Below are 13,460 nucleotides of genomic sequence, written 5' to 3' on the forward strand. Positions count from 1 at the left end.
GAAACATCCCGACCGTTCTCCGGCTCCTAGAGACACGGCCCGGCCTCGCTACACAAACCTGCCCGTTCAAGTCAAGCGAAAGCAGGACGCGTACAGGCCCGCCGACGGGGCCCCGGTGCGCCCGCCGACAGGCCCTCCGAGCAAGACTCGCACGGGCTGGCCAAACTCCGCAGCCTGGAGCGGGGTTCTCGCGGAAAGAAAACGAACGCCCCAAACACGGACACAAGAGCCTGGCCGCCGAATCAACAGCACTCCGGCGAGAAAAATTCTGTCTGTTCTGAGGCACCGCATGTGGATGGGCGCGGGGAGATGCTGGTCGACCCGAGCGAGCAGCCACACCAACCCCCTGCCGCAGCGCCCGGCCACCTCCCGAAACCCTGCAGATCCAATCTTCAGCAGGAGCAGGCGTGCCCAGGCCTCCGCAGCACCGGGGTTATCACCGCCAGTGCTGCCGGTCTCTGGAGTTCTCCTCCGCGTTCGCCGGCTGAATCGCAGCCCTTACGAAGGTCGCCGAAGGAAAGGAACGCTCTGCAAGCGGCCGCCGGGGGCGCACGACAACCGGTTCGAGCGTCCCCGGGACGAGGCGCCGTCGCCGGCAGGCCGCAGTGGCGCCTGCCGCCCGAACGCCCGAGCTCGCCGGGGGCCTCTGCCTCGGAGGGGGCTCCCCGCTCGGGACAGCACGGCGCGGAGCGGCCCAGGGCGGGCGGAGAGCGGGAGGCCGCGGCGGAGAGGCCCTCCCCGCGAGACTGCAGGGCCCAGGAGAACCTGAGCAAGGGAGATTCTGCAGGGGGCTGGGCTGTGTGAACTGTAGGCGGAAACAGTGACAGAAACACAAAAAAACAAAGCACGGAAGACATTTCATTCTGTAATTTCAGAGTCGAGATGCTGCTGAAGTGTAAAAGCCACGGCTCAGAAGCCATAAAGGAAGGGACTGAAAATTTGACTACGTGATTGGTGTTTTAGTCTTTACCAAGTAAAGTCAGATGACAAGAAATGGGTGTACGGGAACATGTGTGCAACTACACGTATAACAATGTTGACATCAGCATTACTTAAACAGAATATTTAGAAAACACGGCAAGGGACCAGTTAAGTAAGTCTTCAGTGCATTCACATACCAGAATTTGCTTTTTGGTTTATTGCTGTTGTTTAAGTGAGTTAGATCTACAGGTGTTAGAAAGGTGTCTATGCCAGATTGTTAGATGAAAACAGAAAGTTCTAGCACTTCCAGCGGCGCATATATATATGCATTTCCCTTTTTAAAAAATGCAGTGGAAAAGTAAGGAGTTAGGATAGCTAAAGCGGTTTTAAAAAGCAAGAATCAAGTCTTCCCTATAGCCTGGTGTCAGGACAGAAAGACGTGCAGAAACAAAGCTGGGCCACACGACGTGCTCTTCTGCTCCCTCCTGCTCTAGTCTTGGGACAGGCAGCTGGCATCTCAGCCCCTCCTCCTCTCTGCTCCACTAACACCAGAGCCCCTGCAGGCAATCAGAGCTCGGACTCTGCAGGCCTGGGATCCCTGTGTCCACAGTCTCTTCCTTCAGGTCAGGAGCCTCGAGCCATTCACTTGGCTTGCCCAATCATCCGTGCCCAGAGCTGCTGGCTCTAACACACACCTGTGTAGTCCTTCTCTCCATAAGCTTTGAGCTGATATCCCAGGGGGAGACCATTCCCCTCACAAAACAGGTGTGAACCACGGGACCAACCGGAAGTTTGCACCTGGACCCATTATACAAACTCTATGCACACTCAGCTCCCAAAGACACTACCCTGTTCACCGCGCTGTTTACGTGGCATGGCCACTGCTCACTTGAAGCATCCATACTCACTTCTGTGGCAGGAAGAAATACGAGGCACACACACACACACACAAACACGTACACACACACAAACATAGAGGCACACACACACATGCGCGCGCACACACACACACATGCACGCACGCACACACACACGAACATAGAGGCACACACATACCCCAGGAGCCCCTCTGGACCCCTGCTAGGGCTGGCAATGGTGGGAGCAGGAAAGAGATCATTCTTGCTACTTCTCGGGTCCTCTGCGCTGACAGCCCCTGGTGGTTTTACTGATTTCACCGTGGAGAGCGCGGGCTTGGAGCGCCCTGGTCTGTAGTTTGCTCTCCAGCGCCCTGCGCTCTATTCCGTCCACTCTACCCTTTCTGCTCAATGCACAGTCAGCACTGAGAAATAAGAATCGATACACGTTGCATTCAGTTTTCAAATCTGAACAAAGTTTAAGGACACAGAGAGAAATTGTGAAGAAGGTAGTGAGAAAATTTTATTTATCTGTTTTGTAGCTACCAAAATGTTCAAATATAGTCTATAAAAGCTTGATATTTTTTAAAATTAGGAAAAGTGAATAAGCCCTCATTACCCCTCCTTGCCCATCACCACCTCTGCCCCAGCTTCCATCACACTGGGCTCGCCTGACGACACGCCTGTTCTCCTGGTTGGGGACCTTTTTCACACTCATCACTGTCATCTATGCCCGCTGCACACCTGCGGCCATGGGGGCCATTCCCATGGTAAATCAGGGGGTTTTTCTCCAGTGAGCCTGAGGGGTGTTTTTTTCTTTTAATAGAAACCTCTCCCATCTGTCCTCTAAAATCACAACCTTTACAGATGCTGTAACAAGTGGGTGTGAATGACAGAAAGAGGCTGTTTCCATATCAGTCCCTGAGCTGCCATATGCCTAACAGAGTGGTGGATGTCACTGGCATTAATATTTCCTGGGTGGTGTTAGAAGATCCAGGCAGAAAGGAGAAACCGGACAATTTGGCAAGACACAGATCAAACCAGGAACAAGAGCAAGTCCCTCTCGTTGTTTCAAGGTCAAGAACTCAGCCCCCACTGTCCTCCTCTGCATCCTCATGCAGGACGGTTGAAACTGACCAGATAAAGCTGAGGAGACGGAAAGCCGTCATGAGAGTCAAGCCTCTAAAGCCCTGCTGGATACTACAGGTTGAGTCCCCAACACATACCTGGGGGTGACCCCTCCCACCAAACCAAGGGCATGCAGAGATAAGGGGAACCCTGCTCTCTCTGGGGTCAAGGGGAAAACACTATGGGCTGCTGCTGCTGCTGAGTGGCTCAGTCATGTCCTACTCTGTGCAACCCCATGGACAGCAGCTCCCCAGGCTCTCCCGTCCCTGGGGTTCTCCAGGCAAGAACACTGGAGTGGGTTGCCATTGCCTTCTCCAATGCAGGAAAGTGAAAAGTGAAAGTGAAGTCGCTCAGTCGCGTCCGACTCTGTGCGACCCCATGGACTGCAGGCCACCAGGCTCCCCCGTCCATGGGATTCTCCAGGCAAGAGCACTGGAGTGGGGTGCCATTGCCTTCTCCGAAAACACTATGGGCTACTCCCCACATAAACAAGGGAGTAATATTTCCATTTTACACAGAAAAAAACCGAAAGTCATGAGCTGTTATACTCTGATTAGACCTACTTGTTCAGAGTTCTTTAAATAATATTCCATTCCCATGATTTACATCAAATCCCAGGAAACCCTCACAATGATCACTTGGGGAATCTTGACTCCACAGAACAAACACCACTCTCAAACATTTCAATAACTAATTCTTGATCAAATGCATCGGGCTTTGTTCTCCAATACCCACCGAAGTGGTTTACAGTTTCCCATCCTTCCTGCTGTGCCTTCCCCTGACCCTCTGGATGCAACTGCCTTCTGTCTTCTTGACTGCCCCCCATGTGGGAATCAGGCAGCTTTGGAGCCTTAACCTTAGTTCCATCATCCATGGCCTCAGATATGTGGCCAAGCGACTCTGAATCTTCTCAATGGTGGGTGAAACAATCTAAGGGGTCATGTCTTGGTGGAAGGTCAGGCACTCTGGTCGCACAGTTAAGCTCTTAAACCCCCCTGCACAGGAAAGAAGCAGGAGCAGGCACATCATGAGTCCCCCGGTGGTTGTCACAGCCCCACAGGGCAGACGTGCTCATCAAATGCAGAGGAAGTTCACTTTGGGGTGAAATCTAGTTGACACCTTCAGAGACATGGTGAAATACTACATGGATTTCTGCCCTTCTAAATATTATTGGCAGAAACAGTCATCATTTCATAATTTTTGTTTAGGAAAGTATTTGTCTTTAAGGAAGAAAAATTAAACTACTCATATTCTTCATTGAACAAATTTGTGTGCCCACTCAAAGCATATTCTGACATTAGTTGGTGCTCCCCATCTTCCAAAAAGATAAGAAATATAGTCATTTGTTTCACTGCACCCTGCTCATCTCCAGGTGTCCCGTTTTCCCAGAAGGGTGTGCTTCCTCTGGGTACAAGTCCCACCTACTCTCTCATCTTCAGAAGAGAGCTCAGGCTTCAGCCATAAATTCAGCCTTTGACATAAATACCTCAGATGACCTAGTGGCCCCAGGAGAATGAGAAGTGTCCCTACTGTGGTGAGAACTTGGGTTCCCTCGGCAACTAATCTGCCAAGTCTGTCCCCGCTCAGGGTTATTGTCCTAAATGATGTCTCTGGGCAGCAGCTGCTGTGAAAGAGAAGAAGGTCTCCAGAGGCCCAGCACCGCCCCATTCCATCCCCTGCCACTCTAATTCTGGGTCTGGTTTCTTGTGTCCTTTATTTTACCATGGGTGCTCTTTCCAGCCATCTAGGACTTCTTGTAGAGTAGTTCTTGAAAGATTCCCCAACCACCATGGGCCTCATTTGCCACTGTCATACTTCCCTTCTGAAGCTAAATTCAGTTCGTCCAGAAAGATTGAGTCCGGGTTCTTCCCTGGACATGCAGTGGTTAAGAATCCACCTGTCAATGCAGGGACACAGGTTGGCTCTCTGGTCTGGGGAGATCCCACATGCCACAGAGCAAGGAAGCCTGTGTGCCCAACTCCTGAAGTGTGCATACCCTGGAGCGGGTGCTCCACAGCAAGGGAAGCTGCCACAGTGAGAAGCCAGGCACAGCAGTATAGGGGCCTCTGCAGGCCGCACTACAGAAAGCCGGTGTGCAGCAGTGATGGCCCGGTGCAGCCAGAAGACATTAATCAATTAGCTAAATTTTTAAAAGACTGAGTCCAGCGGGGGGGGGGGAAGAATGACATTTAATTTCTCTCTATTTTCATTCTTCTTCTGACATTTTGTAGCTGATTCTGTTAGATATTTAGGATGCTTACAAAACTTCAGGCACACATCACTTCTGCTGAATAGTCCAAGGAGATGTGAGGGTAGCAATGAGCCAAAACCACCAGAAAACCCCAGGAGGAGAGCAGCCCATGGATCCCGGAGCAGCTGTCTGCCGGGCTCACTTGGGGGCAGCAGAGGGCCCGCAGGCTGGCTGGGCTTCCTGAGCCCCCAGACTGCTGGAGAAGGCTGCCGTCTTTCAATGATGATTCAGACTCCCCATCAGGAAAACCAGACTTGATCTCAGCACCTCTGACTCAGGACCCCCCCCCCCCCCAAGTCCACCCTCTCCTCCTCTCTCTCAGGCAGAACGAGTGCAGGGTGGGCGAGGTCGCTGACCATCCTGGGGTGCTAAGGCCAGGGCTGGCCACATAGCTCACCACCGGGGGTTCTCGGGGTCATAAGGACTTACCTACTTCCCCATTCAGGGTGAGGAACAGCAGTGGCTGTGACAGGCAGGGCGTCCCAATAAGGCAAAGGGACAGGCCGAGTCAAGGAGAAACGACAGGAGGCTGTCCGTGCGGGAAGCTGAGCAGGGCAGCATGGCCAGCCCCTCTGTTCAGGGACAGGCGGGCGCCCTTGTCACCAGAAGCAAACGAAGTTCAGCCGGGGTCCCAGGGCTGTGACTCACAGCAGGTAATGACACCAGCTTCTCGGTCCCTGAACCAGGCGGGCACTTGTGAATCTGGGATGGCCAAGGAGAGCCAAGCCAGGTGGAAGATCGGCCCACGGAGCCTGCGGACCTTGACACCCACTGGGCGGAGCACAGAGAGAAGGGCTGACCGGTCACCAACTCTCAGTGAGGGGGAGGGCGGGAAACTTTGGCCTGAGTCTCATTCCTAGGACCTACCTACAAGGGTAAAGACTGACCTGACCGTTACTAGATTCTTTTTAACAGAAGCCCAGGTTCCTACTGCACCCAGTTTCTAATGGGCCAAGGTGAAGACAGAAGAAAACGTTAGTATCATTCCTTCTTGGATTCAGTTGTAAATTCATCCGATATTTACCAGACATTTTTATCACTAGTGATAGAGAACAAAATCTCTCTTTGAGAAGCTCATTGTCTGCTGGTAAAACAGAAAGCAACCCCGTCACAGGGCAGTGGAGAGTCCACTCGCCCCGCCCAGGAGTCTAGAAGCCCTGACGGTCCCATGCGGAGAGGAGGTTCAGGTGAGTCTTTAAAAGTGAGACTTTTTTTTACCTGGAGGTGGAGGCAGCTAGTGTGAAGAACAGGAACGTTTGTGAAAATGAACCTCATTCCCCCCTTCTCCTCTCAGGTGCTGGACCACATGGGACCCCAGGCTGTTCTTTGAAATCCCCATGCCTCCCCCACCCCACCCCAGCCCCAGTCACAGAGCATTTCCCTTCCCTCTGATTTCCCTGAAACACGCTTCTCTTCCAGCGACAGACAGCTCATTCCTCCACTGGCTTCAGGCCTTTACTTAAACGCTCCCTCCTGGGGGAGAGATCCCACACCACACATGGAAGGCATCAGCTCCATCCTTCTCTTCCTGCCCTGTCCTGCCCTTTCGCTCTCTCTTATTTCTTGCATCTCTGACAGCCTCTAGGGATGGGGCTGTGGGTGAAGGGAGAAGCGGGGAGAGGGTAGGGTGGTATCTTCTCTCCACAGGCTTTGCTGGAAAAGTAACTGTTTTTCTTCAGACAAGGCATGAATATAAATTGCAGGTAAATTGAAACTTAAATTGAAGGTGTTAATAAATTGAACATATAAGTAGATGTCAAAAACACGTTAACAGGCATTGCATGGATGGTGAAACATGGAAGTCCAATGAACATTTAAAATGTGATCAATTTCACTTGTGATAAATTAAATACTAGTTAAAATTGCAACAAAACACCATCTCACAGCTCACAGTTGAGCAAACATTTGTGAGTGACTATGAAAAGGCTGGCCCAGATGTGGAACAGAAGAAGCTGTCATTCCTTGTTAATCGGAATGGCAAGTGTTGTAACATAGCACAGCTGGACAAGTGCACACCCTAGGTTTCATTAATTCCCATCCAGCTCATAAAGTAGATACATGTGAATGATATTCTTAACAGCAAAGAGCTGCAAACAGCGCCAGCATCCAGCAACAATAGAATGGATAATTTGGTACATTTAAAGTATGGACTACTATATAGCAGTAAAAGTAATTCAATGGATGCATACGAATGAATGAACCGCAGAAACCGATACCACACACAAAATAAATATTATGTCACAAAAGGATAATCACTGTGATTCTGCTTACATAAAGGGACAAAAGAGGGAAAGCCTGTGTACTCTTTAAGAACTCATATGCATGTGCAAATCTCAAATAAAAGGCAGGGAATGCATTGGAATTGAGATATACAGAAGAATTAGAATCTTTTAAAATGAGAGTGGGTGCTGAGAACATGAGAATTTGCTTTACTCATATTCTGCAAATCATGCACTTATATTACCTACAAGCTTTTCTTCGTATGATCTACTTCTCAGTAAGATTTGTGCCACATATCAAAATAAATTCCAAGTGGCATTTAATATAAAATTTGATACCATAAACCTTAAGATTAAAGTGTAAATATGTATGCAGTCTTGAGATGGGGAAGACCTTGATAAACTCTGATGGACTGGGTTGTGTCCCCCCAGGTAGATGTGTTGACGTCCTAACCTGCAGGGACTCAGAATGTGACTGTATCTGCAGACAGAATTTCTAAAGAGATAAATAAATGGAGGCCTTTGAGTTGTGCCCTAATCCAGTATGAGTCTTGTCCATGTAAGAAAAGGAAACTGAACACAGAAAGAAACCTCAGGAATGGGGTGCACACAGAGGAAGGGCAAGTGAGGACCCAGAGAAAGGCATTGTCTGCACATGAGCAAGTCCTTGGGAGAATCAACCCCAAGCACACTATGGTCTTGGATGTCCAGCCTCTGGAGCTGCAAGAAAACAAATGTCTGCCCTTCAAGCTTCTGGGGATGCGCTATTTTGTCATGGCAGCCCCAGCAAACTAATAAATAAGCGTTACATTGAAAGCCAAAGTACACAGGAAAGTCTTCATGGGCTTTACTACAACATTGCCAAACACTTACATGTCAAAAAGGAAACGGAAAGTTACAAACTCAAAATTATAATACACTTGACAAAAGTCTGACATTGCCAACACGTAGCTCCTAGAAGTGTGTAATAAACCAAGCAATCTAGAAGAAAGTTTGGCAAGATCCATAAACTGAAAGGCTCATTAAAGAAATACAAATGCTTGTTAGAAGATGAAAAAAAGTCAGCTTCCCTCAACAAATTAAGGCTGATATATTATTTTGTCTTCTATTAAGAGACAAGTGCCTCATAAAAGAATACCATACACATTTAACAAAGATTGTAGCTATCATCCTTAGCATATCTAAGCATTCAACATTCCTTCTTGTTTGGTCCTTCGATGGTACATACAGATCAAAGAGTGGTAAAAATGATTTATGCTTGGCATGGAAAGTTTAAGTCTCACTCCTGGGAATTTATACCAAGTAATTAGGTAAATATTTTGACATTAGAATATGTACTCTAAAATGAGAAATAATCTTTACTCTCAACATAAAGATTTGGTTAAACAAAGTATAGCAACTTTCACACCATGGAAATGTTTCAATTGGAAAGGAAATAAACCAAAATATGAAGCGAGATCATCTCTAATAGGTAGATTTTCTGAATTGTATACAAGTAAATTTAAATGTCTCCTTTCCTAGTTATCAATATTTTTCAAAGTTTGCTACAATAAAATACGGATTGCTTTGGTAATAATGTGGTGGTGCTTTCATCACTAAGTTGTGTGTGACTCTTTGTGAACCCATGGACTGTAGCGCACCAGGCTCCTCTGTCCATGGGTTTCCCAGGCAAGAATACTGAAGTGGGTTACCATTTCCTTCTCCAGGGCATCTTCCCGACTAAGGGATGGAACCCATAACTCCAGCACTGCAGGCAGATTTATTACAGCTGAGCCTCCAGGGAAGCGCAGGAAATCTATAAAGTCACGTCAAAGAGACATGAAAGCAACTGCTGAGGGATCTGAGCAGATTGGGAAGCAGACCCCCGTGGATCTGAGTAAAGTGGGAAGCGGACCCCCGTGGATCTGAGTAAAGTGGGAAGCGGACCCCCGTGGGTCTGAGCAGAGTGGGAAGCTGCCCCCGTGGGCCTGAGACCCAGGGACAGGACTCATCTGCATTTGAGTCTTGGTCACTCTCACTTGCTCTGTAATCTTGGCTGGGTTTCTAAAAGTAGCAAAGTCTGAGCTTTGTCAGCTGCCTCAGAACCTTGTTTCCTGAACTCAAAGGGCTCAGAGTGGGCACAGAGAAAGACTGCTGCTTACCAAATCCTCCAACCTTGTACAGTGAAAAGTAGATTTTTAAAGTTGAGAGTAATGAGGTCTTTTTGAACCAAGGGGGATGCAAAGCAGAAACAGGCCAGACGGCTGGAAAGAATCCAAAGCAGGACGAGAATCCAGAGGATGCTAAGCATGGTCACCCTGCGCTCAGTATCACGAGTCATTCCCTGGGGTTTGGGGGGATTGCTAGCTACCCTCACTATGCTAGCTGCCCTCACAGATGTGAAGAACTGACTCACCGGAAAAGACCCTGATGCTGGGAAAGATTGAAGGCAGAAGAAGGGGACGACAGAGGATGCGATGGTTGGATGGTATCACCGACTCGATGGACATGAGTCCGAGTAAGCTCCAGGAGTGGGTGATGGACAGGGAGGCCTGGCGTCCATGGGGTCGCAGAGAGTTGGACATGGCTGCATGACTGAACTGAACTGAGCTCCCCTCATAGAAGGGCCAGGACATGTCTTATCTAACGTGATTTTCCGCGCAGCTCTATGAGCAATAGGATTGTCATTTCTACTCTGGAAGGAAAGAAACAGGTGAGTAAAGACATTAGGTGTCCTGTCCAAAATCGCACAAGTAGACAGGGGTAGCGATAGGATGTGGATGCTTGTGTGACTCAGAGCCAGCTCCTGTTCGCCCCACTCACACAAGCGCAGTTTGCTTCAGGCCTGGGCACTGAGAACGACTGGCTTCTCACGTGCGCACCTGATGGCACACTGCTGCCGCACTCAGCCAGGCCTCAGAAGAAGGAGAAAGAATCGGAGCCAAGTCTACAGGGGCGCGTTGCGATGTGACGTCATCCCCCGGTTACTCTCTTCCTTCAGCGGCGCCCCCCCTGGTTCCGGATGCTCATCTTTGAGGGATGGCGCTCACCTGGTGGTGAAGATGCAGGCGCGAGGCCCCAGGAGCCCCCTTGGGCATCACCCTCTCTCAGCTCAGCTGTCTCCAGAGCAGCTCCAGATCTGAGTAAGATCACGAGCACACAGCCCTCCCAGCTGTTTCCCTGAGGCTCCTGTGCCTGCAGTCCCTTCCTGCCCCCAGGGAGGGCCTTTCTTATCTCCCCACATCCTCCCTTCCCTCTTGCTCAGGAGAGTGCCTTCTGAATTGCTTTTCAGAGGATACATATTATCGAATTACCTTTCTTCATTCTAACTCCCTGATACAAAGAAATTCTTCCTACCAGTAGGGGGGGCCATGTATCTTTTAAAAAGATACATTTTTTAAGGAACACATTTTAAATTAAAAAAAAATTCTTCCTACCAGTAGGGACCCATGTGTCTTTAAAAAAGATACATTTCCCTACCTGTTTTCATTTCTTACAGCTGGTATAACAAAGGAGCACAAGTTCACTTTCTCATCCGTCTGGAGAAGTCTGATGTGGATCTTGCTGCGTCGACATTGAGGTGTCAGCGGGCTGTGCTCCTTCTGGAGGACCTGGGGGTGTTCTTCCTAGGGGTCGCCGCACTGCTCACCTGTGGGCGCAGCAGCCACTTCAGCCCCACGGTGGCTCACGTCCTCACGGCTCCTTCTCCAGCTGTGACCCTCCTGACTCCCTCTCTGACTTCTGAGGCCCCTTGGGACTCCGTTGCACCCTCACCAGTGACCCGAGGGCCCTGGGTGTAGATCCGTTCTTTAACCACACCCACACAAGTCCCTTTTGCCGTGTGAGTTAACAGTCACAGGTTCTGGGGATTAGGACCTGCACGTCTTTGGGGGGAGGGAAACTGTTGATCACACTACTCTTTCTGCACAACGTGAAAGAAAATTACTTTAAACAATTGCAAGGTATCTTCACAACAGCTCAGAGTATCATCACCTACTAAAATATCATATACAGATAACACAACAGCTGGGTCATTATGTGGGTCACAATAAACAGGCCTAGAAGAATGCTTTCCTAATTTTTCACCAGCGAGAAACGACGATCACGTTGCATTTGGGTGACACCTGTCGCCGTGGTTTCCTGAAGCATGAGGTCGGGGAGGGTGGGTGCGGTCTGCACAGACAGGGCTGAGGCGGGAGAGGTCCCGGTGAACACAGGCACTGAATCCAAGGGACAGCTAGGCCTCTGCAGGGTTCAGGCAGGAGGAGCCCCGGATGTTAGAGTGGGAGCTGGGTGGGCAGGATGCGGCTGCGGGTGTGGGGGTCCCTGAGACGCCGAGTCCTCTCACCACCGATTTGTGCAAGGGCCCCACCCTCTTTAACTCCTAGTCACCCCGTGATGTCCTGGGCTACAGCGTCCATTCAACGCAAAAGCGCAGCGTATGAAGAGCAGCGCGGCAGGACTGCAGAGGGCGGTTCGGGCCGCTGAGATCAAGAAGCGCTTGAGAAGCAGCAGCGCTGCTGAGCCCGGAGCCCCGGGAGACTCCTTCCGCCCTGGCCCGTCGGCGATCCCCAGCCCCGGAGCTTCCCGCTCGGGTCCTCCGCTGGAGAGGGGCCCGGGCGCCCGCACGTCTGAGCCCTGGGCCCCGCGACCGAGCTCGGGTGTGCCGCGCGCCCCTTCTCCCGGTCCTCCGCTCCCGGTTCCCGCAGCGGCAGGAGGCCCGGGGTCGGTCCCGGGGAGGCGAGCGGGCGGGGACGCGAGGCCCCGTCGGTGGCCGCGTGCGGAGAGCGGGTGCAGTTTCTCCCCGCGGGGCCGAGCCCGGTCGGTCGGAAGCCCTTAGCCCGGCGAAGGGGCCGCTGTGCCGCCGGCGGGATCCCCGCGTCCTCCGCATCTCCCGCCCGCGGCGGATCGGAACCGTCTCCGGAGCACGGAGACCGCCCCGCTCTCTCCTCGCCGCCTCCCGGCTTCTCGGGGAGCACCAGGCTCCCGGGTTCCAGCGGCGGCCAGGGGCCCGGAGCTCCTGCGGGGACGGGGCCCCAGATTCCACCCGGCCCCGGGCCCTCCGTGCGCGTCGCCTGCCCCGCGGGCGCGGCTTCCCGGAGCGGCCGGCCGGGCGGCAGCCCCGGCCAGGGAGATGAGGCCGATGGAGGCGCCGTCGGACGGGAACACGGGGCCGCCTGGGCTTCTGGCTCCGCCGGCCGCCCCGGCTGCAGCCCGAGGGCCGGGGGACACCAAGCGAGGCGGCTTCGCCGTCCGCCCGCGGAGCGCAGGGGCGGCCCCGAAACTACGATTTGGGGTCAACCGCACGCGCGCCGCTTCTTTGAGCCACGTCTCTGGTGTGAAAGAACCCAGATTTCCCACCCTGGGCGGAAGAAAGGTTCTTTATAAAGGTTTTGTAGACGGCGTTCTTTCCCCGGCCAAAATAAGACGGTTGGTGATTTGAAACGCCACCGTCACCCACGCTGTTGGCGGTGCGCCTGAAGGGCAGGTCTGAGCCCGACCCGCTGTGGGTGCGCGGAGCACAGAGCAGTGCCCGCCTCGGCTGCTCCTCAGCCGTCAGAGAGTCAGGCTCTCAGGGCTGGACTCCAGCTCCAGGGCTGGGGCTGGAAAGGCAGCTTCTGTCCCGCTGGGAGCCTCAGTAGGTACTGACGACCTGATGGGCGAGGAACTGTGCCCAGCAAGTAACTGCTGCTCAAAACTCGATGGGTGCCAGTGCGCAGCAGGAAAGGGGGTACCGGACAGGACAGCTTCCCTCCTGCTGGAAGCTGGGATGCACAGATGAGCTTGTTGCAGCAAAAAGAGAAATGCGGTGTTTCCTGTCCTGAGAACAAGGAAAGTAAACAGTGAAGACTAGACGAGAAACGTGCCCGGTCGCCAAAGAGTGAATCACTCCTAGTTTTACTTGAGGTGTTTCTAACCTGTGTGTCTGTAACCAGGAGTCCCTGATCCTGCGTACTTTCCATCCTGTACCACGTTTCTGCTCTCCCTGCACCCTCTTGTAGCAAGTCACCGCTTAGAGCCGTTTGCATTTCGGGAGGAAGGTGGCAGGCTGGCGGACCCAGGAGACCCAGGCTGTACCCAGTCTCTCAGGCCCCCCAGGAGGGGGCC

This window comes from Budorcas taxicolor, chromosome 5, assembly GCF_023091745.1.
Source record: "Budorcas taxicolor isolate Tak-1 chromosome 5, Takin1.1, whole genome shotgun sequence".
NCBI lineage: Eukaryota > Metazoa > Chordata > Mammalia > Artiodactyla > Bovidae > Budorcas > Budorcas taxicolor.